The sequence below is a fragment of the Pseudophryne corroboree genome, chromosome 5 (genome assembly GCF_028390025.1).
Source record: "Pseudophryne corroboree isolate aPseCor3 chromosome 5, aPseCor3.hap2, whole genome shotgun sequence".
NCBI classification, from domain to species: domain Eukaryota; kingdom Metazoa; phylum Chordata; class Amphibia; order Anura; family Myobatrachidae; genus Pseudophryne; species Pseudophryne corroboree.
This window is the reverse complement of record NC_086448.1, coordinates 825104700-825129367: the sequence shown is the minus strand read 5'-3', so window position 1 is coordinate 825129367 and position 24668 is coordinate 825104700. Positions and strand designations below refer to the sequence as shown.

Sequence of the window (24668 nt, the reverse complement as noted above, 5' to 3'; positions counted from 1 at the left end):
TGCCTGCTGAGGAAGTCTGCTTCCCAGTTGTCCACTCCCGGAATGAATACTGCTGTCAGTGCTAGCACATGATTCTCTGCCCATCGGAGAATCCTTGTGGCTTCTGCCATTGCCCTCCTGCTTCTTGTGCCGCCCTGTCTGTTTACATGGGCGACCGCCGTGATGTTGTCTGACTGGATCAGCACCGGCCGGTTCTGAAGCAGGGGTCTTGCTTGACTTAGGGCATTGTAAATGGCCCTTAGCTCCAGAATATTTATGTGCAGCGAAATCTCCTGATTTGACCACAGTCCTTGGAAATTTCTTCCCTGTGTGACTGCCCCCCAGCCCCGAAGGCTGGCATCCGTGGTCACCAGGACCCAGTCCTGTATTCCGAATCTGCTGCCCTCTAGTAGATGAGCCCTCTGCAGCCACCACAGCAGCGACACCCTGGTCCTTGCCGACAGGGTTATCCGCTGTTGCATCTGGAGATGGGACCCGGACCATTTGTCCAACAGGTCCCACTGGAAAGTCCTTGCGTGGAACCTTCCGAATGGAATTGCCTCGTACGAGGCTACCATTTTTCCCAGGACTCGTGTGCATTGATGTACCGACACCTGTCCCGGTTTTAGGATGTCTCTGACTAGAGATGACAACTCCTCTGCTTTTTCTACTGGAAGAAAATAAGATTTTACTCACCGGTAAATCTATTTCTCGTAGTCCGTAGTGGATGCTGGGGACTCCGTAAGGACCATGGGGAATAGACGGCTCCGCAGTAGACTGGGCACATCTAAAGAAAGATTTAGGACTATCTGGTGTGCACTGGCTCCTCCCCCCATGACCCTCCTCCAAGCCTCAGTTAGGAACTGTGCCCGGAAGAGCTGACACAATAAGGAAGGATTTTGAATCACGGGTAAGACTCATACCAGCCACACCAATCACACCATATAACACGTGATAGGAACCCCGGTTAACAGTATGATAACAATTGGAGCCTCTGAAGAGATGGCTCACAACAAAACCCGATTTTTGTAACAATAACTATGTACAAGTATTGCAGACAATCCGCACTTGGGATGGGCGCCCAGCATCCACTACGGACTACGAGAAATAGATTTACCGGTGAGTAAAATCTTATTTTCTCTGACGTCCTAGTGGATGCTGGGGACTCCGTAAGGACCATGGGGATTATACCAAAGCTCCCAAACGAGCGGGAGAGTGCGGATGACTCTGCAGCACCGAATGAGAGAACTCCAGGTCCTCCTCAGCCAGGGAATCAAATTTGTAGAATTTAGCAAACGTGTTTGCCCCTGACCAAGTAGCTGCTCGGCAAAGTTGTAAAGCCGAGACCCCTCGGGCAGCCGCCCAAGATGAGCCCACCTTCCTTGTGGAATGGGCTTTTATTGATTTAGGCTGCGGTAATCCTACCGCAGAATGCGCCAGCTGAATAGTGCTACAAATCCAGCGCGCAATAGACTGCTTAGAAGCAGGAGCACCCAGCTTGTTGGGTGCATACAAGATAAACAGCGAGTCAGTTTTACTGACTCCAGCCGTCCTGGAAACATAAATTTTCAGGGCCCTGACTACGTCCAGCAACTTGGAATCCTCCAAGTCCCTAGTAGCCGCAGGCACCACAATAGGTTGGTTCAAGTGAAAAGCTGAGACCACCTTCGGGAGAAACTGAGGACGAGTCCTCAATTCTGCCCTATCCATCTGGAAAATCAGATAAGGGCTTTTTCAAGACAAAGCCGCCAAATCTGAGACCCGCCTGGCCGAAGCCAGGGCCAACAGTATGACCACTTTCCACGTGAGATATTTTAATTCCACAGTCTTAAGTGGTTCGAACCAATGTGATTTCAGGAATGCCAAAACCACATTGAGATCCCAAGGTGCCCCTGGGGGCACAAAAGGAGGCTGAATATGCAGAACTCCTTTGACAAAAGTCTGAACTTCAGGCAGTGAAGCCAGTTCTTTCTGGAAGAAAATCGACAGAGCCGAAATCTTGACCTTAATGGACCCCAATTTGAGGCCCAACGTCACCCCTGCTTGCAAGAAGTGTAGGAATCGACCCAGTTGAAATTCCTCCTTCGGGGCCTTCATGGCCTCACACCAAGCAACATATTTCCGCCAAATGTGGTGATAATGTTTTGTGGTGACATCCTTCCTGGCTTTGATCAGGGTAGGGATGACTTCCTCCGGAATACCCTTTTCCTTTAGGATCCGGTGTTCAACCGCCATGCCGTCAAACGCAGCCGCGGTAAGTCTTGGAACAGACAGGGTCCCTGCTGCAGCAGGTCTTGTCTGAGCGGCAGAGGCCAAGGGTCCTCTGCCAGCATCTCTTGAAGTTCCGGGTACCAAGCTCTTCTTGGCCAATCCGGAACCATGAGTATGGTTTTCACTCCTCGCATTCTTATTATTCTCAGCACCCTGGGTATGAGAGGTAGAGGAGGAAACACATAAACCGACTGGTACACCCACGGTGTCACTAGAGCGTCCACAGCGATCGCCTGAGGGTCCCTTGACCTGGCGCAATATCTTTTCAACTTTTTGTTGAGGCGGGATGCCATCATGTCCACCCGTGGTCATTCCTAACGGTTTACCCGCATTTGGAAAACTTCTGGAAGAAGTCCCCATTCTCCCGGGTGTAGGTCGCCCATCGGAGAATCCTTGTGGCTTCTGACATCGCCATCCTGCTTCTTGTGCCGCCCTGTCTGTTTACATGGGCGACCGCCGTGATGTTGTCTTAATGGATCAGTACCGGCTGGTTCTGAAGCAGGGGACTTGCTTGGCTTAGGGCATTGTAAATGGCCCTTAGCTCCAGAATAATTATGTGAAGCGAAATCTCCTTGGAAATTTCTTCCCTGTGTGACTGCACCCCAGCCCCGAAGGCTGGCCTCTGTGGTCACCAGGACCCAGTCCTGTATTCCGAATCTGCGGCCCTCTAGTAGATGAGCCCTCTGCAGCCACCACAGCAGCGACACCCTGTTTCTTGCCGACAGGGTTATCCGCTGTTGTATCTGTAGATGGGACCCGGACCATTAGTCCCACAGGTCCCACTGGAACATCCTTGCGTGGAACCTTCCGAATGGAATTATGCTTCGTACGAAGCTACCATTTTTTTCAGGACTCGTGTGCTTCCACTGGAAGAAACACTCTTTTCTGGTCTGTGTCCAGAATCATTCCCAGGAACAGAAGACGTGTCGTCGGGACCAGCTGTGACTTTGGAATATTGAGAATCCAGTCGTGCTGTTGTAGCACTTCCCGAGAGAGTGCTACCCCCACTACCAACTGTTCTTTGGACCTCGCCTTTATCAGGAGATCGTCCAAGTACGGGATAATAAAAACTTCCTTCTTGCAAAGGAGTATCATCATTTCGGCCGTTACCTTGGTAAAGACCTTCGGTGCCGTGGACAACTCCAACGGCAGCGTCTGGAACTGATAGTGACAGTCCTGTACCACACATCTGAGGTACTCCTGGTGAGGAGGGTAAATGGGGACATGCAGGTACGCATCCTTGATGTCCAGGGAGACCCTGTAATCCCCCTCGTCCAGGCTCGTAATAACCGCCCTGGGCGATTCCATCTCGAACTTGAATTTTCTGATATAAAAGTTCAAGTATTTTAATTTTAAGATGGGTCTCACCGAACCGTTCTGTTTCGGTACCACAACCATTGTGGAATAGTAACCCCTTCCTTGCTGAAGGAGGGGCACCTTGACAATCACTTGTTGTGATTATAGTGTTGAATAGCCACCAACACCGCCTCCCTGGCAGAGGGAGGTGCCGGTAAGGCAGATTTTAGGAAACGGGGGGAAGAACGTCTCGAACTCCAGCCTGTACCCCTGAGATACTACTTGAAGGACCCAGGGATCCATGTGAGAGAGCCCACTGGGCGCTGAAATTTCTGAGACGGGCCCCCACCGTACCCGGGTCCGCCTGAGCAGCCCCAGCGTCATGCTGTGGACTTACCGGACGCAGGGAGGACTTCTGCTCTTGGGAACTAGCTGTGCGCTGCAGCTTTTTCCTCTACTTTTGCCTCTCGGCAGAAAGGATGAGCCTCTAGCCCTCTTGCTTTTCTGGGGCCGAAAGGACTGTACTTGATGATACGGTGCTTTCCTTTGTTGTGGGGTAGCCTGTGGCAAAAAAGTCGATTTCCCAGCAGTAGCTGTGGAAACGAGGTCTGAAAGACCATCCCCAAACAGTTTTACCCCCTTATAGGGCAAAACTTCCATGTGCCGATTCGAGTCGGCATCGCCTGACCATTGCCGAGTCCATAACCCCCGTCTGGCGGCAATGGACCTAGCGCTTATTTTTGATGCCAGCCGGCAAATATCCCTCTGTGCATCACGCATGTATAAGACCACGTCTTTTATATGCTCTATTGTCAGCAAAATATTGTCCCTATCCATAGTTATTTTCCGACAGGGAATCTGACCACGCAGCAGGAGCACTGCACATCCATGCCGAAGCAATGGCTGGTCGCAATATAATGCCCGAGTGTGTGACTATATCTTTCAGGGTAACCCCCTGCTTTTTATCAGCAGGTTCCTTCAGGGCGGCCGTATCCGGAGACGGTAGTGCCACCTTTTCTGATAAGCGTGTAAGCGCTGTATCTACCCTATGGGGTGTTTCCCAACGTGACCTATCCTCTGGCGGGAAAGGGTACGCTGCCAATAACCGTTTAGAAATTATCAATTTCTTACCGGGGGAAGACCACGCTTCCTCACACACCTCATTTAATTTCTCAGATGCAGGAAAAACTACTGGTAGTTTTCTGTCACCAAACATAATACCCTTTTATGTGGTACCTGGGGTATTATCATAAATGTGTAATACATTTTTCATTGCCTCAATCATGTAACGGGTGGACCTATTTGGAGGGTACACTAGTCTCATCGTCGTCGACACTGGAGTCGGTATCCGTGTCGACATCTGTTTCTGCCATCTGAGGTAGCGGGCGTTTTTAGAGCCCCCCATGACATTTGAGACGCTGGAACAGGCACAAGCTGAGTAGCCGGCTGTTCTGTGTCGTCGACCTTTTGTGTAAGGAGTTGACACTTTCACGTAATCCTTCCATAAGTCCAACCACACCGGTGTCGATCCCGCAGGGGGTGACATCACATTTACAGGCATTCGCTCCGCCTCCACATCATTATCCTCCTCATACATGTCGACACAGCCGTACCGACACACAGCATACACACAGGGAATGCTCTGACAGAGGACAGGACCCCACAAAGCCCTTTGGGGAGACAGAGGGAGAGTATGCCAGCACACACCAGGGCGCTATATATCACAGGGATATCACATATAAAGAGTGTTTTCCCTTATAGCTGCCTATATATATTGTATACTGCGCCTAAATTGTGCCCCCCCTCTCTTTTTAACCCTTTCTGTAGTGTATTGACTGCAGGGGAGAGCCAGGGAGCTTCCCTCCAACTGAGCTGTGAGGGAAAAATGGCGCCAGTGTGCTGAAGGAGATAGCTCCGCCCCTTTTTCGCGGACTTTCTCCCGCATTTTTATGGATTCTGGCAGGGGTTAAAAAGCACCTATATAGCCTCTGGGGCTATATATGGTGCCAGTTTTGCCAGCCAAGGTGTCAGTATTGCTGCTCAGGGCGCCCTCCCCCAGCGCCCTGCACCCATCAGTGACCGGAGTGTGAGGTGTGCATGAGGAGCAATGGCGCACAGCTGCAGTGCTGTGCGCTACCTTGGAGAAGACAGAAGTCTTCAGCCGCCGATTTTCCGGACCACCTTCTTGCTTCTGGCTCTGTAAGGGGGACGGCGGCGCGGCTCTGGGAACGGACGACGAGGTCGGGTCCTGTGTTCGATCCCTCTGGAGCTAATGGTGTCCAGTAGCCTAAGAAGCCCAAGCTACCACCACTTAGGTAGGTTCGCTTCTTCTCCCCTTAGTCCCTCGATGCAGTGAGCCTGTTGCCAGCAGGTCTCACTAAAAATAAAAAACCTAACAAACACTTTCTTCCTAGGAGCTCAGGAGAGCCCCTAGTGTGCATCCAGCTCAGCCGGGCACAGAAATCTAACTGAGGCTTGGAGGAGGGTCATGGGGGGAGGAGCCAGTGCACACCAGATAGTCCTAAATCTTTCTTTAGATGTGCCCAGTCTCCTGCGGAGCCGTCTATTCCCCATGGTCCTTACGGAGTCCCCAGCATCCACTAGGACGTCAGAGAAACACTCTTTTCTGGTCTGTGTCCAGAATCATTCCCAGGAACAGAAGACGTGTCGTCGGGACCAGCTGTGACTTTGGGATATTGAGAATCCAGCCGTGCTGTTGTAGCACTTCCCGAGAAAGTGCTACCCCCACTACCAACTGTTCCTTGGACCTCGCCTTTATCAGGAGATCGTCCAAGTACGGGATAATTGAAACTCCTTTCTTGCGAAGGAGTATCATCATTTCGGCCATAACCTTGGTAAAGACCCTCGGTGCCGTGGATAACCCAAACGGCAGCGTCTGGAACTGATAGTGACAGTCCTGTACCACAAATCTGAGGTACTCCTGGTGAGGAGGATAAATGGGGACATGAAGACACGCATCCTTGATGTCCAGGGAGATCATGTAGTCCCCCTCCTCCAGGCTCGCAATAACCGCCCTGAGCGATTCCATCTTGAACTTGAAACTTTTGATATAAGTGTTCAAGGATTTTAAATTTAAGATGGGTCTCACCGAACCGTCCGGTTTCGGTACCACAAACATTGTGGAATAGTAACCCTTTCCTTGCTGAGGGAGGGGTACCTTGACGATCACTTGCTGTGAATACAGTTTTTGAATAGCCGCCAACACTGCCTCCCTGGCAGAGGGAGTTGCCGGTAAGGCAGATTTTAGGCAACGGCGGGGGGGAGACGTCTCGAATTCCAGCCTGTAACCCTGAAGTACTACTTGAAGGACCCAGGGATCCACCTGTGAGAGAGCCCACTGTGCGCTGAAATTTTTGCGACGGCCCCCCACCGTACCCTGGTTACTTACCGGACGCAGGGGAGGACTTCTGCTCTTGGGAACTAGCTGTGTGTTGCAGCTTTTTTCCTCTACCTTTGCCTCTCGGCAGAAAGGATGAGCCTCTAGCCCTCTTGCTTTTCTGGGGCCGAAAGGACTGTACCTGATAATACGGTGCTTTCTTTTGCTGTGGGGTAGTCTGTGGCAAAAAAGTCGATTTCCCAGCCGTGGCTGTGGACACGAGGTCCGAAAGACCATCCCCAAACAGTTCCACCCCTTTATAGGGTAAAACTTCCATGTGCCGCTTTGAGTCGGCATCACCGGACCATTGCCTAGTCCATAACCCCCGTCTGGCGGCAATGGACATAGCGCTTACTCTTGATGCCAGCCAGCAAATATCCCTCTGTGCATCACGCATGTATAAGACTGCGTCTTTTATATGCTCAAGCGTCAGCAAAATATTGTCCCTATCCATGGTATCAATATTATCCAAAAGGGAATCTGACCACGCAGCAGCAGCACTGCACATCCAAGCTGATGCAATAGCTGGTCGCAATATAATGCCTGAGTGTGTGTAAATAGCCTTTAGGGTATTTTCCTGCTTTCTATCAGCAGGTTCCTTCAGGACGGCCGTATCCGGAGACGGTAGTGCCACCTTCTTTGACAAGCGTGTCAGCGCCTTGTCTACCCTAGGGGTTGTTTCCCAACGTGACCTATCTTCTAGCGGGAAAGGGTACGCTGCCAATAATCGTTTTGAAATTATCAATTTCTTATCAGGGGAAGTCCACGCTTCCTCACACACCTCATTTAATTCCTCCGATGCAGGAAAAACTACAGGTAGTTTTTTCTCACCGAACATAATACCCTTTTTTGTGGTACCTGGGGTATTATCAGAAATGTGTAAACCATTTTTCATTGCCTCAATCATGTAACGGGTGGACCTATTGGAGGGTACACTAGTCTCATCACCGTCGACACTGGAGTCTGTATCCGTGTCGACATCTGTATCTGTCACCTGAGGTAGCGGGCGTTTTAAGGCCCCTGATGACATTTGAGACGCTGGAACAGGCACAAGCTGTGTAGCCGGCTGTCCTATGTCGTCAAACCTTTTGTGTAAGGAGTTGACACTTTCACGCAATTCCTTCCATAAGTCCAACCACACCGGTGTCGACCCCTCAGGGGGTGACAGCACATTCACAGGCATTTGCTCCGCCTCCACATCATTTTCCTCCTCATACATGTCGACACAGCAGCACCGACACCCAGCAGACACACAGGGAATGCTCTTACAGAGGACAGGACCCCACAAAGCCCTTTGGGGAGACAGAGGGAGAGTATGCCAGCACACACCAGAGCGCTATATATCACAGGGATATCACCTATAAAAGTGTGTTTTCCCCTTATAGCTGCATATATACTTATACTGCGCCTAATTTGTGCCCCCCCCTCTCTTTTTTACCCATTTCTGTTGTGCAGGACTACAGGGGAGAGCCAGGGAGCTTCCTTCCAGCGGAGCTGTGAGGGAAAAATGGCACCAGTGTGCTGAGGGAGAAGGCCCCGCCCCTTTTTCGGCGGGCTTTCTCCCGCTATTTTAATGTTTCTGGCAGGGGTTAATATACACCTATATAGCCCCTGGGGCTATATATGGTGTTAGTTTGCCAGCCAAGGTGTAATAATTGCTGCTCAGGGCGCCCCCCCCCCAGCGCCCTGCACCCATCAGTGACCGGAGTGTGAGGTGTGCATGAGGAGCAATGGCGCACAGCTGCAGTGCTGTGCGCTACCTTGGAGAAGACAGAAGTCTTCAGCCGCCGAGTTTCTGGACCTCTTCTTGCTTCTGGCTCTGTAAGGGGGACGGCGGCGCGGTTCCGGGAACGGACGACGAGATCGGTGCCTGTGTTCGAACCCTCTGGAGCTAATGGTGTCCAGTAGCCTAAGAAGCCCAAGCTACCACCACTTAGGTAGGTTCGCTTCTTCTCCCCTTAGTCCCTCGATGCAGTGAGTCTGTTGCCAGCAGGTCTCACTGAAAATAAAAAACCTAACAAACACTTTCTTTCTAGGAGCTCAGGAGAGCCCCTAGTGTGCATCCAGCTCAGCCGGGCACAGAAATCTAACTGAGGCTTGGAGGAGGGTCATAGGGGGAGGAGCCAGTGCACACCAGGTAGTCCTAAATCTTTCTTAGAGTGCCCAGTCTCCTGCGGAGCCCGTCTATTCCCCATGGTCCTTACGGAGTCCCCAGCATCCACTAGGACATTAGAGAAATCAGCCCTGTTAATATAGGCTTAACAGCCTATGTAATTAAACCACAACCCATCAGCCTTGCCTTTTTATGCAATACATACATCTCCCTTTTCAGCCGCGCTGCTGTGAGGAGACTCGTGTCCCCCCCACTCCCCGTGCTCTGTGTACCGTCTTGCAGTGAACCGGAGATCTGGTGCAGGGAGCCGGGGAGCGCGCTGTACAGCGGCGGGACACGGCGGTGTGGTCTTTCAGCGGGGAGCGGGTGCTGGATGTGCGGCCGGCGCTATGAGCGGCGTGTGGGCTATGAGCGGTTTTGAGCAGCTCTGGCGGGCGGCAGTTAGCAGTGCGCATCGAAGCAATGTTCCCCACACAGCGGGGCGACAGCGTGAGCTGACCACACCGTCCCCCAGCATACCTGAACTCCTGTGGTGAGGGGCTATGACGGGGCTTCTTCTGTAAGCTCCGTCCAGCCTTTCCTGCAGGTTGTTCTGCTCTTGGCTGTGAGGGTGCTCTTTAGTGAGGAACGACACGCCAGCAGCTGCTTGTAGCAGCTTCTACTATCCCGGATCCACGCTTTTTGGTAAGCTGGGAAGGGATGTGTAAAGAAAGTTTAGAAAAAAATAAAATAAAAAATAAAATGAAGTATATGTGCTGCAGAGCGAGCACTCGTGCTTGTCACTGCTGTGAGCACAGAAAAAACACTGAGGTACTCTGGGAATATGGAGGGGAGGAGAGGTACTACATTTAAATATTCAGTGCCTTGTTCTGCTAAAGCCGTCCATATCCCAAGAGTACTCCAGTGACCCCTAGTGGATGAAAAAGAAATAATAAGATTTTACTTACCGATAAATCTATTTCTCATAGTCCGTAGTGGATGCTGGGGACTCCGTCAGGACCATGGGGAATAGCGGCTCCGCAGGAGACAGGGCACAAAAGCAAGCTTTTAGGATCACATGGTGTGTACTGGCTCCTCCCCCTATGACCCTCCTCCAAGCCTCAGTTAGGTACTGTGCCCGGACGAGCGTACACAATAAGGAAGGATCTTGAATCCCGGGTAAGACTCATACCAGCCACACCAATCACACCGTACAACCTGTGATTTGAACCCAGTTAACAGTATGATAACAATGAAGTAGCCTCTAAAAAAGATGGCTCACAACAATAATAACCCGATTTTTTTGTAACAATAACTATGTACAAGTAATGCAGACAATCCGCACTTGGGATGGGCGCCCAGCATCCACTACGGACTATGAGAAATAGATTTATCGGTAAGTAAAATCTTATTTTCTCTAACGTCCTAGTGGATGCTGGGGACTCCGTCAGGACCATGGGGATTATACCAAAGCTCCCAAACGGGCGGGAGAGTGCGGATGACTCTGCAGCACCGAATGAGAGAACTCCAGGTCCTCCTCAGCCAGGGTATCAAATTTGTAGAATTTAGCAAACGTGTTTGCCCCTGACCAAGTAGCTGCTCGGCAAAGTTGTAAAGCCGAGACCCCTCGGACAGCCGCCCAAGATGAGCCCACCTTCCTTGTGGAATGGGCATTTACAGATTTTGGCTGTGGCAGGCCTGCCACAGAATGTGCAAGCTGAATTGTACTACAAATCCAACGAGCAATAGTCTGCTTAGAAGCAGGAGCACCCAGCTTTTTGGGTGCCTACAATATAAACAGCAAGTCAGACTTTCTGACTCCAGCCGTCCTGGAATTATATATATATATATATATATATATATTTTCAGGGCCCTGACAACGTCTAGCAACTTGGAGTCCTCCAAGTCCCTAGCAGCCGCAGGCACAATAGGTTGTTTCAGGTGAAACGCTGACACCACCTTAGGAAGAAACTGGGGACGAGTCCGCAGTTCTGCCCTGTCCGAATGGAAAATCAAATATGGGCTTTTGTAAGACAAAGCCGCCAATTTTGACAATCGCCTGGCCGAGGCCAGGGCCAACAGCATGGTCACTTTCCATGTGAGATATTTCAAATCCACAGATTTGAGTGGTTCAAACCAATATGATTTGAGGAATCCCAACACTACGTTGAGATCCCACGGTGCCACTGGAGGCACACAAGGGCTGTATATGCAATACTCCCTTGACAAACGTCTGGACTTCAGGAACTGAAGCCAATTCTTTCTGGAAGAAAATCTATAGGGCCGAAACTTGAACCTTAATGGACCCCAATTTGAGGCTCATAGACACTCCTGTTTGCAGGAAGTGCAGAAATCGACCTAGTTGAAATTTTTTTTTTTTTTTTTTTTTTTTTTTTTCGTGGGGCCTTCCTGGCCTCACCCACGCAACATATTTTTACCACATGTGGTGATAACGTTGTGCGGTCACTTCCTTCCTGGCTTTGACCAGGGTAGGTATGACCTCTTCCGGAATGCCTTTTCCCTTAGGATCCGGCGTTCAAACCGCCATGCCGTCAAACGCAGTCGCGGTAAGTCTTGGAACAGACAAGGTCCCTGCTGGAGCAGGTCCTTTCTTAAAGGCCGATGCCACGGTTCCTCTTGGAACAGACATGGTACTTGCTGAAAGCAAATCCCTTCTTAGCTCCCGAGGCCATTAGTCCTCTGTGAGCATCTCTTGAAGTTCCGGTTACCAAGTCCCTCTTGGCCAATCCAGAGCCACGAGTATAGTTCTTACTCCTCTATGTCTTATAATTCTCAATACCTTGGTTATGAGAAGCAGAGGAGGGAACACATACACCGACTGTTACACCCACGGTGTTACCAGGACGTCCACAGCTATCGCCTGAAGGTCTCGTGACCTGGCGCAATACCTGTCCCATTGTTTGTTCGGGCGGGACGCCATCATGTCCACCTTTGGTCTTTCCCAACGGTTCACAATCATGCGGAAAACTTCCCGATGAAGTTCCCACTCTCCCGGGTGGAGGTCGTGCCTGCTGAGGAAGTCTGCTTCCCAGTCGTCCACTCCCGGAATGAACACTGCTGACAGTGCTATCACATGATTTTCCGCCTAGCGAAAAATCCTTGCAGTTTTGCCACTGCCCTCCTGCTTCTTGTGCCGCCCTTTCTGTTTACGTGGGCGTGATGTTATCCCACTGGATCAATACCGGCTGACCTTGAAGCAGAGGTCTTGCTAAGCTTAGAGCATTATAAATTTGCTCTTAACTCCAGTATATTTATGTGGAGAGAATTCTCCAGACTTGATCACACTCCTTGTGTGACTGCTCCCCAGCCTCTCAGGCTGGCCTCCGTGGTCACGAGCATCCAATCCTGAATGCCGAATCTGCGGCCCTCTAGAAGATGAGCACTCTGTAATCACCACAGGAGAGACACCCTTGTCCTTGGATATAGGGTTATCCGCTGATGCATCTGAAGATGCGATCCGGACCATTTGTCCAGCAGATCCCACTGAAGAGTTCTTGCGTGAAATCTGCCGAATGGAAGCGCTTCGTAATAAGCCACCATTTTTACCAGGACTATTGTGCAATGATGCACTGACACTTTTCCTGGTTTTAGGAGGATCCCGATTAGCTCGGATAACTCCCTGGCTTTCTCCTCTGGGAGAAACACCTTTTCCTGGACTGTGTCCAGAATCATCCCTAGGACCAGCAGACGTGTCGTCGGAACAACTGTGGTTTTGGAATATTTAGAATCCACCCGTGCTGTCGTAGAACTACTTGAGATAGTGCTACTCCGACCTCCAACTGTTCTCTGGACCTTGTTCTTATCAGGAGGTCGTCCATTTTCTTTGAAGACGAATCCTCCTTTCGGTCATTACCTTGGTAAGGACCCGGGGTGCCTTGGACAATCCAACGGCATCGTCTTGAAACTGATAGTGACAGTTCTGTACCACGAACCTGAGGTACCCTTGGTGAGAAAAGGCAAATTTTGGGACATGGAGGTAAGCATCCCTGATGTCCCGGGACACCATATAGTCCCCTTGTTCTTTGCTATCACTGCTCTGAGTGACTCCATCTGGATTTGAACCCTTGTAAGTGTTCAAATTTTTCAGATTTAGAATAGGTCTCACCTAGCCTTCAGTACCACCATATAGTGTGGAGTAATACCCCTTTCCTTGTTGTCGGAGGGGTAATTTTATTATCACCTGCTGGGAATACAGCTTGTGAATTGTTTTCAATACTGCCTCCCTGTCGGAGGGAGACATTGGTACAGCAGACTACAGGAACCTGCGAGGGGGGAAACCTCTCGACATTCCAATCTGTACCCCTTGGATACTACTTGTAGGATCCAGGGGTCCTGTACGGTCCCAGCGTCATGCTGAGATCTTGGTAGAAGCGGTGGAGGGCTTCTGTTCCTGGGAATGGGCTGCCTGCTGCAGTCTTCTTCCCTTTCCTCTATCCCTGGGCAGATATGACTCTTATAGGGACGAAAGGACTGAGGCTGAAAAGACGGTGTCTTTTTCTGCAGAGATGTGACTTAGGGTAAAAAACGGTGGATTTTCCAGCAGTTGCCCTGGCCACCAGGTCCCATGGACCGACCCCAAATAACTCCTCCCCTTTATACGGCAATACATCTTTGTGCCGTTTGGAATCTGCATCACCTGACCACTGTCGTGTCCATAAACATCTTCTTGCAGATATGGACATCGCATTTACTCTTGATGCCAGAGTGCAAATATCCCTCTGCGCATCTCGCATATATAGAAATGCATCCTTTAAATGCTCTATAGTCAATAAAATACTGTCCCTGTCAAAGGTATCAATATTTTTAGTCAGGGAATCCGACCAAGCCACCTCAGCTCTGCACATCCAGGCTGAGGCGATCGCTGGTCGCAGTATAACACCAGCATGTGTGTGTATACTTTTTAGGATATTTTTCAGCCTCCTATCAGCTGGCTCCTTAAGTACGGCCCTATCCGTAGATGGTACCGCCACTTGTTCTGATAAGCGTGTGAGCGCCTTATCCACCCTGAGGGGTGTTTCCCACCGCGCCTTAACTTCTGGCGGGAAAGGGTATACCGCCAATAATTTTCTATCGGGGGAAACCCACGCATCATCACACACTTCATTTAATTTATCTGATTCAGGAAAAACTACAGGTAGTTTTTTCACCTCACACATAATACCCTTTTTTGTGGTACTTGGAGTATCAGAAATATGTAACACCTCCTTCATTGCCCTTAACGTGTGGCCCTAAAAGAAAATACGTTTGTTTCTTCACCGTCGACACTGAAATCAGTGTCCGTGTCTGGGTCTGTGTCGACCGACTGAGGTAAATGGGCATTTTACAGCCCCTGACGGTGTTTGAGACGCCTGGACAGATACTAATTTGTTCGCCGGCCCTCTCATGTCGTCAACCGGCTTGCAGCGTGTTGACATTGTCACGTAATTTCCATAAATAAGCCATCCATTCCGGTGTCGACTCCCTAGAGAGTGACATCACCATTACAGGCAATTTGCTCCGCCTCCTCACCAATATTTTCCTCATACATGTCGACACACACGTACCGACATACAGCACACACATAGGGAATGCTCTGATAGAGGACAGGACCCACTAGCCCTTTGGGGAGACAGAGGGAGAGTTTGCCAGCACACACCAAAACGCTATAATTATCCAGGGACAACCTTTATATAAGTGTTCCTCCCTTATAGCATTTTAATATATATACATATCGCCAAATCAGTGCCCCCCCTCTCTGTTTTAACCCTGTTTCTGTAGTGCAGTGCAGGGGAGAGCATGGGAGCCTTCCCACCAGCCTTTCTGTGAGGGAAAATGGCGCTGTGTGCTGAGGAGAATAGGCCCCGCCCCCTTTTCGGCGGGCTTCTTCTCCGGAGTTTTAGATATCTGGCAGGGGTTAAATACATCCATATAGCCTCAAGGGCTATATGTGATGTATTTTTCGCCATACAGGTATTATACATTGCTGCCCAGGGCGCCCCCCCCCAGCGCCCTGCACCCTCCGTGACCGCTGTGTGAAGTGTGCTGACAACAATGGCGCACAGCTGCAGTGCTGTGCGCTACCTGATGAAGACTGAGAGTCTTCTGCCGCCTGGTTCCGGACCTCTTCATCTTCAGCGTCTGCAAGGGGGGTCGGCGGCGCGGCTCCGGGACGAACCCCAGGGCGAGCCCTGTGTTCCGACTCCCTCTGGAGCTATGTCCAGTAGCCTAAGAATCCAATCCATCCTGCACGCAGGTGAGTTGAAAATCTCTCCCCTAAGTCCCTCGATGCAGTGAGCCTGTTGCCAGCAGGACTCACTGAAAATAAAGAACCTAAAAACTTTATCTAAGTAACTCTTTAAGAGAGCCACCTAGATTGCACCCTTCTCGGCCGGGCACAAAAACCTAACTGAGGCTTGGAGGAGGGTCATAGGGGGAGGAGCCAGTACACACCATGTGATCCTAAAAGCTTGCTTTTGTGCCCTGTCTCCTGCGGAGCCGCTATCCCCATGGTCCTGACGGAGTCCCCAGCATCCACTAGGACGTTAGAGAAAATGTAATTTCTTTGCTGCAGATAAAAGTAATTTGTTTGCACAAGATCAATACACAGTATAGAGGGGATTTAGTACACGGGTTATTTACACTGGAGATCTCTGTCCTAGCAACTTATCTTCTAATACTGTGAAACACAGAAAAAGATCTTCCGGCCGGATTATGGGAATTTATAGTTAGTTTTTTACCTAGCGAGTCCTTAAGTACATGGGTGAGTGTGCTCTCCTGGAAGGGAATGTTCTCTTGCTGGTTGGCCACTGCGATGAGGACTTGCTTCAGGATGGACAATGACTTGTCTATGTAGGTGTCCTCTCTCAGGGAATAACAAAAAGACTGAGGAAAGGGACAGAGAGAAGCGGCAGATAACAGGACAGTGCTCCAATCTTCCAAGCTTCATACATTACAAAGAGACTCTCTCCACTTTATCACTCTCACGGCTCAGTACATCTGCCCCACAGAGTCTTCTTGGTGGATGGGCAATTTTCTACAAACATACAGATTGTATATGTAACGTCTCACCACGGAGGGGTGTAAGTGATGTAACATCTCACCATGGAGGGTGGGAGTAAGTGATTTGCATGTGGGTGGCCCACACTGATGGGAGACCTATAGCTGTAAGTGCAGACACTAGGTCACGCGTCGTCATCTCTTCTGTGAATTACTGCGTCACTATACCGCACAGTCACACACTACAAAACCACACTGCGTAACAGTAACTCACAGAGCGCAAGCACACATTAACTTTCTAGAGTCTGAATGATTGGTTGCCATGGGTTACTGCAGATGTGCACCAGGTAAGTAGAGATTGGGAATTGTTACTGATTCCTGCACTAGTATTTGGAGAGGCTACAATGAGAATATAACACACACGATGGGGAACACTCCGTATACTCACCCCAGTGTTGCCCAGTCTCCCCGAGCCAGCCAGATCCACCAGGTTAATTTTTGTTACTGGGTATGTTGCATTGGACAGAACCCTAGAATGAGACTGGAGAAGGAGCACATGTCATGTCCTGTGTATTAGTGGGCGACCCTGGGAATGTAGAAGGAACGTCTGTCACATGCCCAGATCTATTCAACACCCTTGCACTGAGCACAGGCCACGCAAGCGCCATTGGGTGTTTGCCATCAATGGCGAAACTGTGAGTGACCATCGATGGGACCATCTATTCTATGGGTGACCATCGATAGTTACACCCATCTATGGTCATCCCTGTTATTACAGGCCAATCACAGCCCAGGGGCGGGGCTTTGTAGGTGTCCCGTGTCCCGTTGCGAAAAATAATGTAACAAAATATTTGTTTATGCTAAACCATCGATGGGGGAAACCATCTGGTGCTCTCCCATCAATGGCAAAACCATTTGACATCGGCTTTAACCATCGATGATTAGTAATGTCGATGGCCATCCCTAATATAGGGAAAGTTCCTTACAATAGACTACTGGTATGACGGTAACAAAGTAACATGTATCACAGGAAATGTAATGACAATAAGCTGACATACAACGTATCGGCGGTAAGGAAACAGTTGAATGTTCTACAAAGACAACATGAATGAGCTAGCGTTAGCCGGCAGGTAAGAGACAACTTATTAATAATAGTGCCCATCCTGCATCCACACTGATCCTATGTTCTTCCATGTGATATACGAGCTGTTACCTGAAGAGGCTAAAAAGTGTAAAATGCAGAGTTGGGGATAGCAGAACTACAGAGACAGTGTGATCGAGAAATAGACGTTATGGTAAGAACTTACCGTTGATTTCTCTTATGTTCACAGGTATCCACAGGATAACATTGGGATATGGTTGAGCGACAGCGGAAATGGCACCAACACGGTCACAAGCTTTCTGGCCTCCCAGGATGCATAGGGGCCTTCACCATATAGTCCCGCCCACTGACTCAGTCAAATCAGTTCTTTCCACAGCGACTTAGGCAGGAGCATCAGGTAGAGACCTGTTTAGGTGATAAGAACACACATGCACACCCTTCCATATAAGAAGGAAGAGGTTTAGTGATTGTCTAGATCCTAAAATCAGGTGCGCCAGGGTGGGATCCCTGTGGATACTTGTGGACATAAGAGAAATCACGTTATCAACGGTAAGTTCTTACCATAACGTCTATTTCTCTGGCTGGGTCCACAGGATTATCCACAGGATAACATTGGGATTCCCAAAGCCAATTTTAGTGGTGGGGACGCTCCTGATTACACAGGAGGACCTTTCGCCCGAAGTCTGCGTCATGAGAGGCAAAAGTATCCAAGGCATAATATCTGATGTATGTGTTTATGGAAGACCATGTGGCTGCCTTACATATCTGTTCTGCTGAAGCACCCTGTTGTGCTGCCCAAGAAGGACCTACCTTACGTGTAGAGTGTGCAGAGACATTAGCCGGAGTAGGGAGATCTGCATGAGAATAAGCTTCTGATATTACCATTTGGAGCCATCTCGCCAGCGTCTGTTTACTAGCAGGCCATCCTCTTCTATGGAATCCGTAGAGGATGAAGAGAGAGTCTGTTTTTCTGACGGCACTAGTACGATCTATGTAGATTCTTAATGCACGGACTACGTCCAGCGACACTTCTCCCGCAGAAAGTCCCGATACCTGAAAAGCTGGGACTACAATCTCTTCATTCAGGTGGAACTTTGAAACCACCTTAGGAAGATAACCAGATCTCGTTCTGAGAGCTGCTGTCTGGAAAAAAACTTAGGAAAGGAGACATACACGATAATGCTCCTAAATCTGACACTCTTCTAACTGACGCCATTGCCAGTAGAAAAAGCACTTTAGCCGTTAACCATTTAAGATCTGCTCTCTTAAGCGGTTCAAACGGAGGACCCTGGAGGAATTTTAGAACTAGATTCAAAGCTGCAAGAGGAACAATGGAGGTTGAATATGTACAACTCTCTGAAAGAAAGTACGTACATCCTGTAAATCAGCAATCTTTCGCTGAAACCATACAGTTAATGCTGATACTTGAACTCTCAAAGAAGCAACCTTCAAACCCTTATCCAATCCTGCTTGAAGGAAATCCAAAATCCTGGATACTTTCAAAGATCTTGGATTCAAACTTTTTCCAGTACACTAATGAATATATATTCTATGATACACACGAGCTGAAGAAGGCTTTCTTGCTCTAAGCATAGTCTGGATTACTTGTTTCGAAAATCCTCTAGCTTCTAAGATAGAGGTTTCAACAGCCACGCCGTCAAAGACAGGCGATCCAGATGACTGTGGCAACAAGGACCCTGCGTTAACAGATCTGGACGTTGAGGGAGCAGTATCGGTGCTTCCACGGACATTCTTAGCAGATTTGTGTACCAATGCCTTCTTGGCCAAGCTGGAGCTATTAGAATTATGGCTCCCTTTGCTTGCTTTATTTTTCTCACTACTCTGGGTAACAGAGATATTGGAGGGAACAGATATGCCAGATGAAATTTCCATTCTACTGACAGTGCGTCTACAAGGACCGCTCCTGGGTCCCTTGTTCTCGATCCGTACCTTGGAACTTTGTTGTTTAGATGAGACGCCATGAGGTCTATCCCTGGAAGACCCCATCTGTTCACTAGTGTCTGAAACACTTCTGGGTGTAATGCCCATTCGGTTTCCTGAATGGTGTGTCGACTGAGAAAATCCGCTTCCCAGTTCAGAACACATGGGACAAACACTGCTGACAATGCTGGAAGATGGAGTTCTGCCCATCTTAGAATGGGAGTTACTTCCTCCATCAATCTTTTGCTGTGAGTTCCTCCTTGTGATTGAGGTACGCTACTGCTAACGCATTGTCTGAGCGGATCTGGACCGGTCTTCCTTGCAGACTGTCCTTTGCCTGAACTAGAGCCATGTAAATGGCCCTTATTTCCAACAGATTTATCGGCAGGCGACTTTCCCTTGCGGTCCATTTTCCCTGGAAACACAGGTTTCCAAGTACCGCTCCCCAGCCTTGCAGACTGGCATCTGTTGTCAGGACTTGCACTCTTTTATCCAGAAGGGTCTCCCCTTGTTTAAATGGTCTGTCTGTAGCCACCACGCTAGAGACCTTTTTACGTTTACTGGAAACTTTATCATCTGCTTTTTTATAGTCTGATGATTTCCGTTCCACTTGGTCAGAATAAGGTGCTGCAATGGTCTGGAGCGGAATTGCGCATATTCCACCATGTCGAAGGTTGATACCATCAGACCCAACAGTCGCATTGCTGCATGGACTGACATTGTCTGGGCGTGCAACGCTTCCTGAGCCATGACCTGCACCTTGACTATCTTTTTCTCTGGTAAGAGAACTTTCTGTAGGTCTGAATCCAATATGGCCCCCAAATGAACCATCCGATGTGACGGATTCAGGGACGACTTTTCCCAATTTATGAGCCACCCGTGTCTCTGTAGACAAACTATTGTCTGTTGAAGATGGCTCAAAAGTAAATCTTGCGAATGTGCTAAGATTAACAGGTCGTCGAGGTATGGGAATATTCTTATCCCGTTTGCGCAGACAAGCTGCCATAACCACCATGATCTTGGTAAACACCCTGGGTGCTGTTGCTAGCCCGAAGGGCAAAGCTTGGAACGGAAAATGTTCCTTGAGGATGGCAAACCTGAGGTAACACTGATGAGACAGTGCTATAGGCACATGTAGGTAAGCATTCCGTACATCCAGAGATAACCATGTAATTTCCCGATTCCATGGCCAACATTATGGAGCGTAACATCTCTATGTGGAAAATGGGGATCCAAATGTATTTGTTTAACATTTTTAGATTGAGAATTGGTCGATATGACCCATTTGGCTTCTGGATTATAAATAGATTGGAGTAAAACCCCTGTCCCCTTTGTGATGGAGGTACTGGGACAATCACACCAGACTGCAGTAATTTTTGGACTGCTTCTTGCAGGGCATTGGCCTTCGACTCTATACGAGACGGGTTGGTGCAAAAAAATCATTGAGGAGGCTGCCTCCTGAATGAGAACCCATACCCCTGAGATACCACCTTCTGCGCCCAAGCATCTGTTGTTGACTGTTGCCATATGTGTGCAAAATGAAGGAGTCGCCCCCCCCCAACCCTGGAATCCTCCAGGCGGAGGCCCGTCTCTTCAGGCTGATGGTTTCTGTTCAGGCTTGGAAGCTGGCTTTTTGCTAGCCCACTGCTTCCTACCCCTGGTTTTGAACTGGGGTTGCTTAGACTCCTCTTTTGCTTTCGCTTTGCTTTGCCAACGAAAAGAGCGAAACTTTGAACCCTTGGACTTAGGGTTATAAGTAGCCGGATATCTGACCTTCTTTGATTCAGCCTCTGATTCTAGGATATCAGACAATGGTTTCCCAAACAATATATTACCAACGAAAGGCAATGCTTCCAATTATTTCTTGGATTCCGCATCTGCTTTCCAGGTACGTAGCCAAAATGCTCTGCGAGCGGCTACTTTCAAGGCTGAAGCTTTTAGAAGCAACTGTACCCATATCAATTGCAACTGTACCCATATCATCTTGCTCCGTAGTAGGAGAAGAGACGTCATTCTCTAGTTCCTTTATCCATTCGCCCATTGCCTTTGCTACCCAAGCCGTAGCCATAGCAGGTCTTACCACTGCTCCTATTAGATAAATAAGATTCAGAAAAAAAAGATTTTACTCACCGGTAAATCTATTTCTCATAGTCCGTAGTGGATGCTGGGGACTCCGTAAGGACCATGGGGAATAGACGGCTCCGCAGGAGACTGGGCACATCTAAAGAAAGCTTTAGGACTACCTGGTGTGCACTGGCTCCTCCCCCTATGACCCTCCTCCAAGCCTCAGTTAGGACACTGTGCCCGGAAGAGCTGACACAATAAGGAAGGATTTTGAATCCCGGGTAAGACTCATACCAGCCACACCAATCACACCATATAACTCGTGATAGGAACCCCGGTTAACAATATGATAACAATGGAACCTCTGAATAGATGGTTCGCAATAACAACCCGATTTGTGTAACAATAACTATTTACAAGTATTGCAGACAATCCGCACTTGGGATGGGCGCCCAGCATCCACTACGGACTACGAGAAATAGATTTACCGGTGAGTAAAATCTTATTTTCTCTGACGTCCTAGTGGATGCTGGGGACTCCGTAAGGACCATGGGGATTATACCAAAGCTCCCAAACGGGCGGGAGAGTGCGGATGACTCTGCAGCACCGAATGAGAGAACTCAAGGTCCTCCTCAGCCAGGGTATCAAATTTGTAGAATTTTGCAAACGTGTTTGCCCCTGACAAAGTAGCAGCTCGGCCAAGTTGTAAAGCCGAGACCCCTCGGGCAGCCGCCCAAGATGAGCCCACCTTCCTTGTGGAATGGGCTTTTACAGATTTAGGCTGCGGTAGCCCCACCGCAGAATGCGCAAGCTGAATAGTGCTACAAATCCAGCGCGCTATAGTCTGCTTAGAAGCAGGAGCACCCAGCTTGTTGGGTGCATACAGGATAAACAGCGAGTCAGTTTTCCTGACTCTAGCCGTCCTGTAAACATTTTCAGGGCCCTGACTACGTCCAGTAACTTGGAATCCTCCAAGTCCCTAGTAGCCGCAGGCACCACAATAGGTTGGTTCAAGTGAAAACCTGATACCACCTTCGGGAGAAAGTGAGGACGAGTCCTCAACTCTGCCCTATTCATCTGGAAAGTCAGGTAAGGGCTTTTCCATGACAAAGCCGCCAATTCTGACACATGCCTGGCCGAAGCCAGAGCCAACACATGACCACTTTCCATGTGAGATATTTCAAATCCACGGTTTTAAGTGGCTCAACCAATGTGATTCCAGGAACTCCAAAACCACATTGAGATCCCAAGGTGCCACTGGGGGCACAAAAAGGGGCTGAATATGCAGCACTCCTTTACAACGTCTGAACTTCAGGCTGACATCCTTCCTGGCTTTGATCAGGGTAGGAATGACTTCCTCCGGAATGCCTTTTTCACTCAGGATCCGGTGTTCAACCGCCATGCCGTCAACGCAGCCGCGGTAAATCTTGGAACAGACAGGGCCCCTGCTGCAGCAGATCCTATCTGAGTGGCAGAGGCCATGGGTCCTCTGAGATCGTTTCTTGAAGTTCCGGGTACCAAGCCCTTCTTGGCCAATCCGGAACAATGAGTATAGTTCTTACTCCTCTTTTTCTTATTATCCTCAGTACCTTGGGTATGAGAGGGAGAGGAGGGAACACATAAACCGACTGGTACACCCGCGGTGTCACTAGAGAGTCCACAGCGATCGCCTGAGGTTCCATTGACCTGGCGCAATCTCTTTTTTATTGAGGCGGGACGCCATCATGTCCACCTGTGGTCTTTCCCAACGGTTTACCAGCATTTGGAAGACTTCTGGATGAAGTCCCTATTCTCCCGGGTGGAGTCTGCTGCGGAAGTCTGCTTCCCAGTTGTCCACTCCCGGAATGAACACTGCTGCCAGTGCTACCACGTGATTTTCCGCCCAAAGGGGAATCCTTGTGGCTTCTGCCATTGCCCTCCTGCTTCTTGTGCCGCCCTGCCTGTTTACATGGGCGACCGCCGTGATGTTGTCTGATTGGATCAGTACAGCTGGTTTTGAAGCAGGGGCCTTGTTTGGCTTAGGACCTTGTAAATGGCTCTTAGCTCCAGAAAATTTATGTGAAGTGAAATCTCCTGTTTGGACCACAGTCCTTGGAATTTTACTCCCTGTGAGACTGCACCCCAGCCCCGAAGGCTGGCATCCGTGATCACCAGGACCCAGTCCTGTATTCCGAATCTGCGGCCCTCTAGTAGATGAGCCCTCTGCAGCCACCACCGCAGCGACACCCTGGTTCTTGCCGACCGGTTATCCGCTGCTGTATCTGGAGATGGGACCCAGACCATTTGTCCAACAGGTCCCACTGGAAAATCCTTGCGTGGAACTTTCCGAATGGAATTGCTTCGTACGAAGCGACCATTTTTCCCAGGACTCGTGTGCATTGATGTACCGACACCTGTCCCGGTCTTAGGAGGTTTCTGACTAGAGATGACAACTCCTCGGCTTTTTCCACTGGAAGAAACACTTTTTTCTGGTCTATTTTCAGAATCATTCCCAGGAACAGAAGACGTGTCGTCGGGACCAGCTGTGACTTTGGAATATTGAGAATCCAGCCGTGCTGTTGCAGCACTTCCCGAGAAAGTGCTACCCCCACTACCAACTGCTCCTTGGACCTTGCCCTTATCAGGAGATCGTCCAAGTACGGGATAATTAAAACTCCCTTCTTGCGAAGGAGTATCATCATTTCGGTCATTACCCTGGTAAAGACCCTCGGTGCCGTGGATAATCCAAACGGCAGCGTCTGGAACTGATAGTGACAGTCCTGTACCATAACCCTGAGGTATTCCTGGTGAGGAGGGTAAATGGGGACATGCAGGTAAGCATCCTTGATGTCCAGAGAGACCCTGTAATCCCCCTCGTCCAGGTTCGCAATAATCGCCCTGAGCGATTCCATCTTGAACTTGAATCTTTTGATATACGTGTTCAAGGATTTTAAATTTAAGATGGGTCTCACCGAACCATCCGGTTTCGGTACCACAAACATTGTGGAATAGTAACCCTTTTCCTGTTGAAGGAGGGGTACCTTGATAATCACTTGCTGTGAATACAGTTTTTGGATAGCCACCAACACTGCCTCCCTGGCAGAGGGAGTTGCCGGTAAGGCAGATTTTAGGAAACGGCGGGGGGGGGGGGAGACGTCTCGAATTCCAGCCTGTACCCCTGAGATACTGTTTGAAGAACCCAGGGATCCACCTGTGAGAGAACCCACTTGTGCGCTGAAATTTCTGAGACGGGCCCCCACCGTACCCGGGTCCGCCTGAGCAGCCCCAGCGTCATGCTGTGGACTTACCGGACGCAGGGGAGGACTTCTGCTCTTGGGAACTAGCTGTGTGCTGCAGCTTTTTTCCCTCTACCTCTTCCTCTCGGCAGAAAAGTTGAGCCTCTAGCCCTCTACTTTTCTGGGGCCGAAGGGACTGTACCTGATAATACAGTGCTTTCTTTTGCTGTGGGGTAGCTTGTGGCAAAAGTTTTGATTTCCCAGCCGTAGCTGTGGAAACGAGGTCTGAAAGACCATCCCCAAACAGTTCCACCC

At 49.5% G+C, this 24668-nt stretch overlaps 1 pseudogene; it reads right to left on the bottom strand.

The window, feature by feature from the left end:
• The window catches only part of LOC134928606 (kinesin-like protein KIF9), a 372888-nt pseudogene that overhangs the window by 170276 nt on the left and 177944 nt on the right, over positions 1–24668 (bottom strand).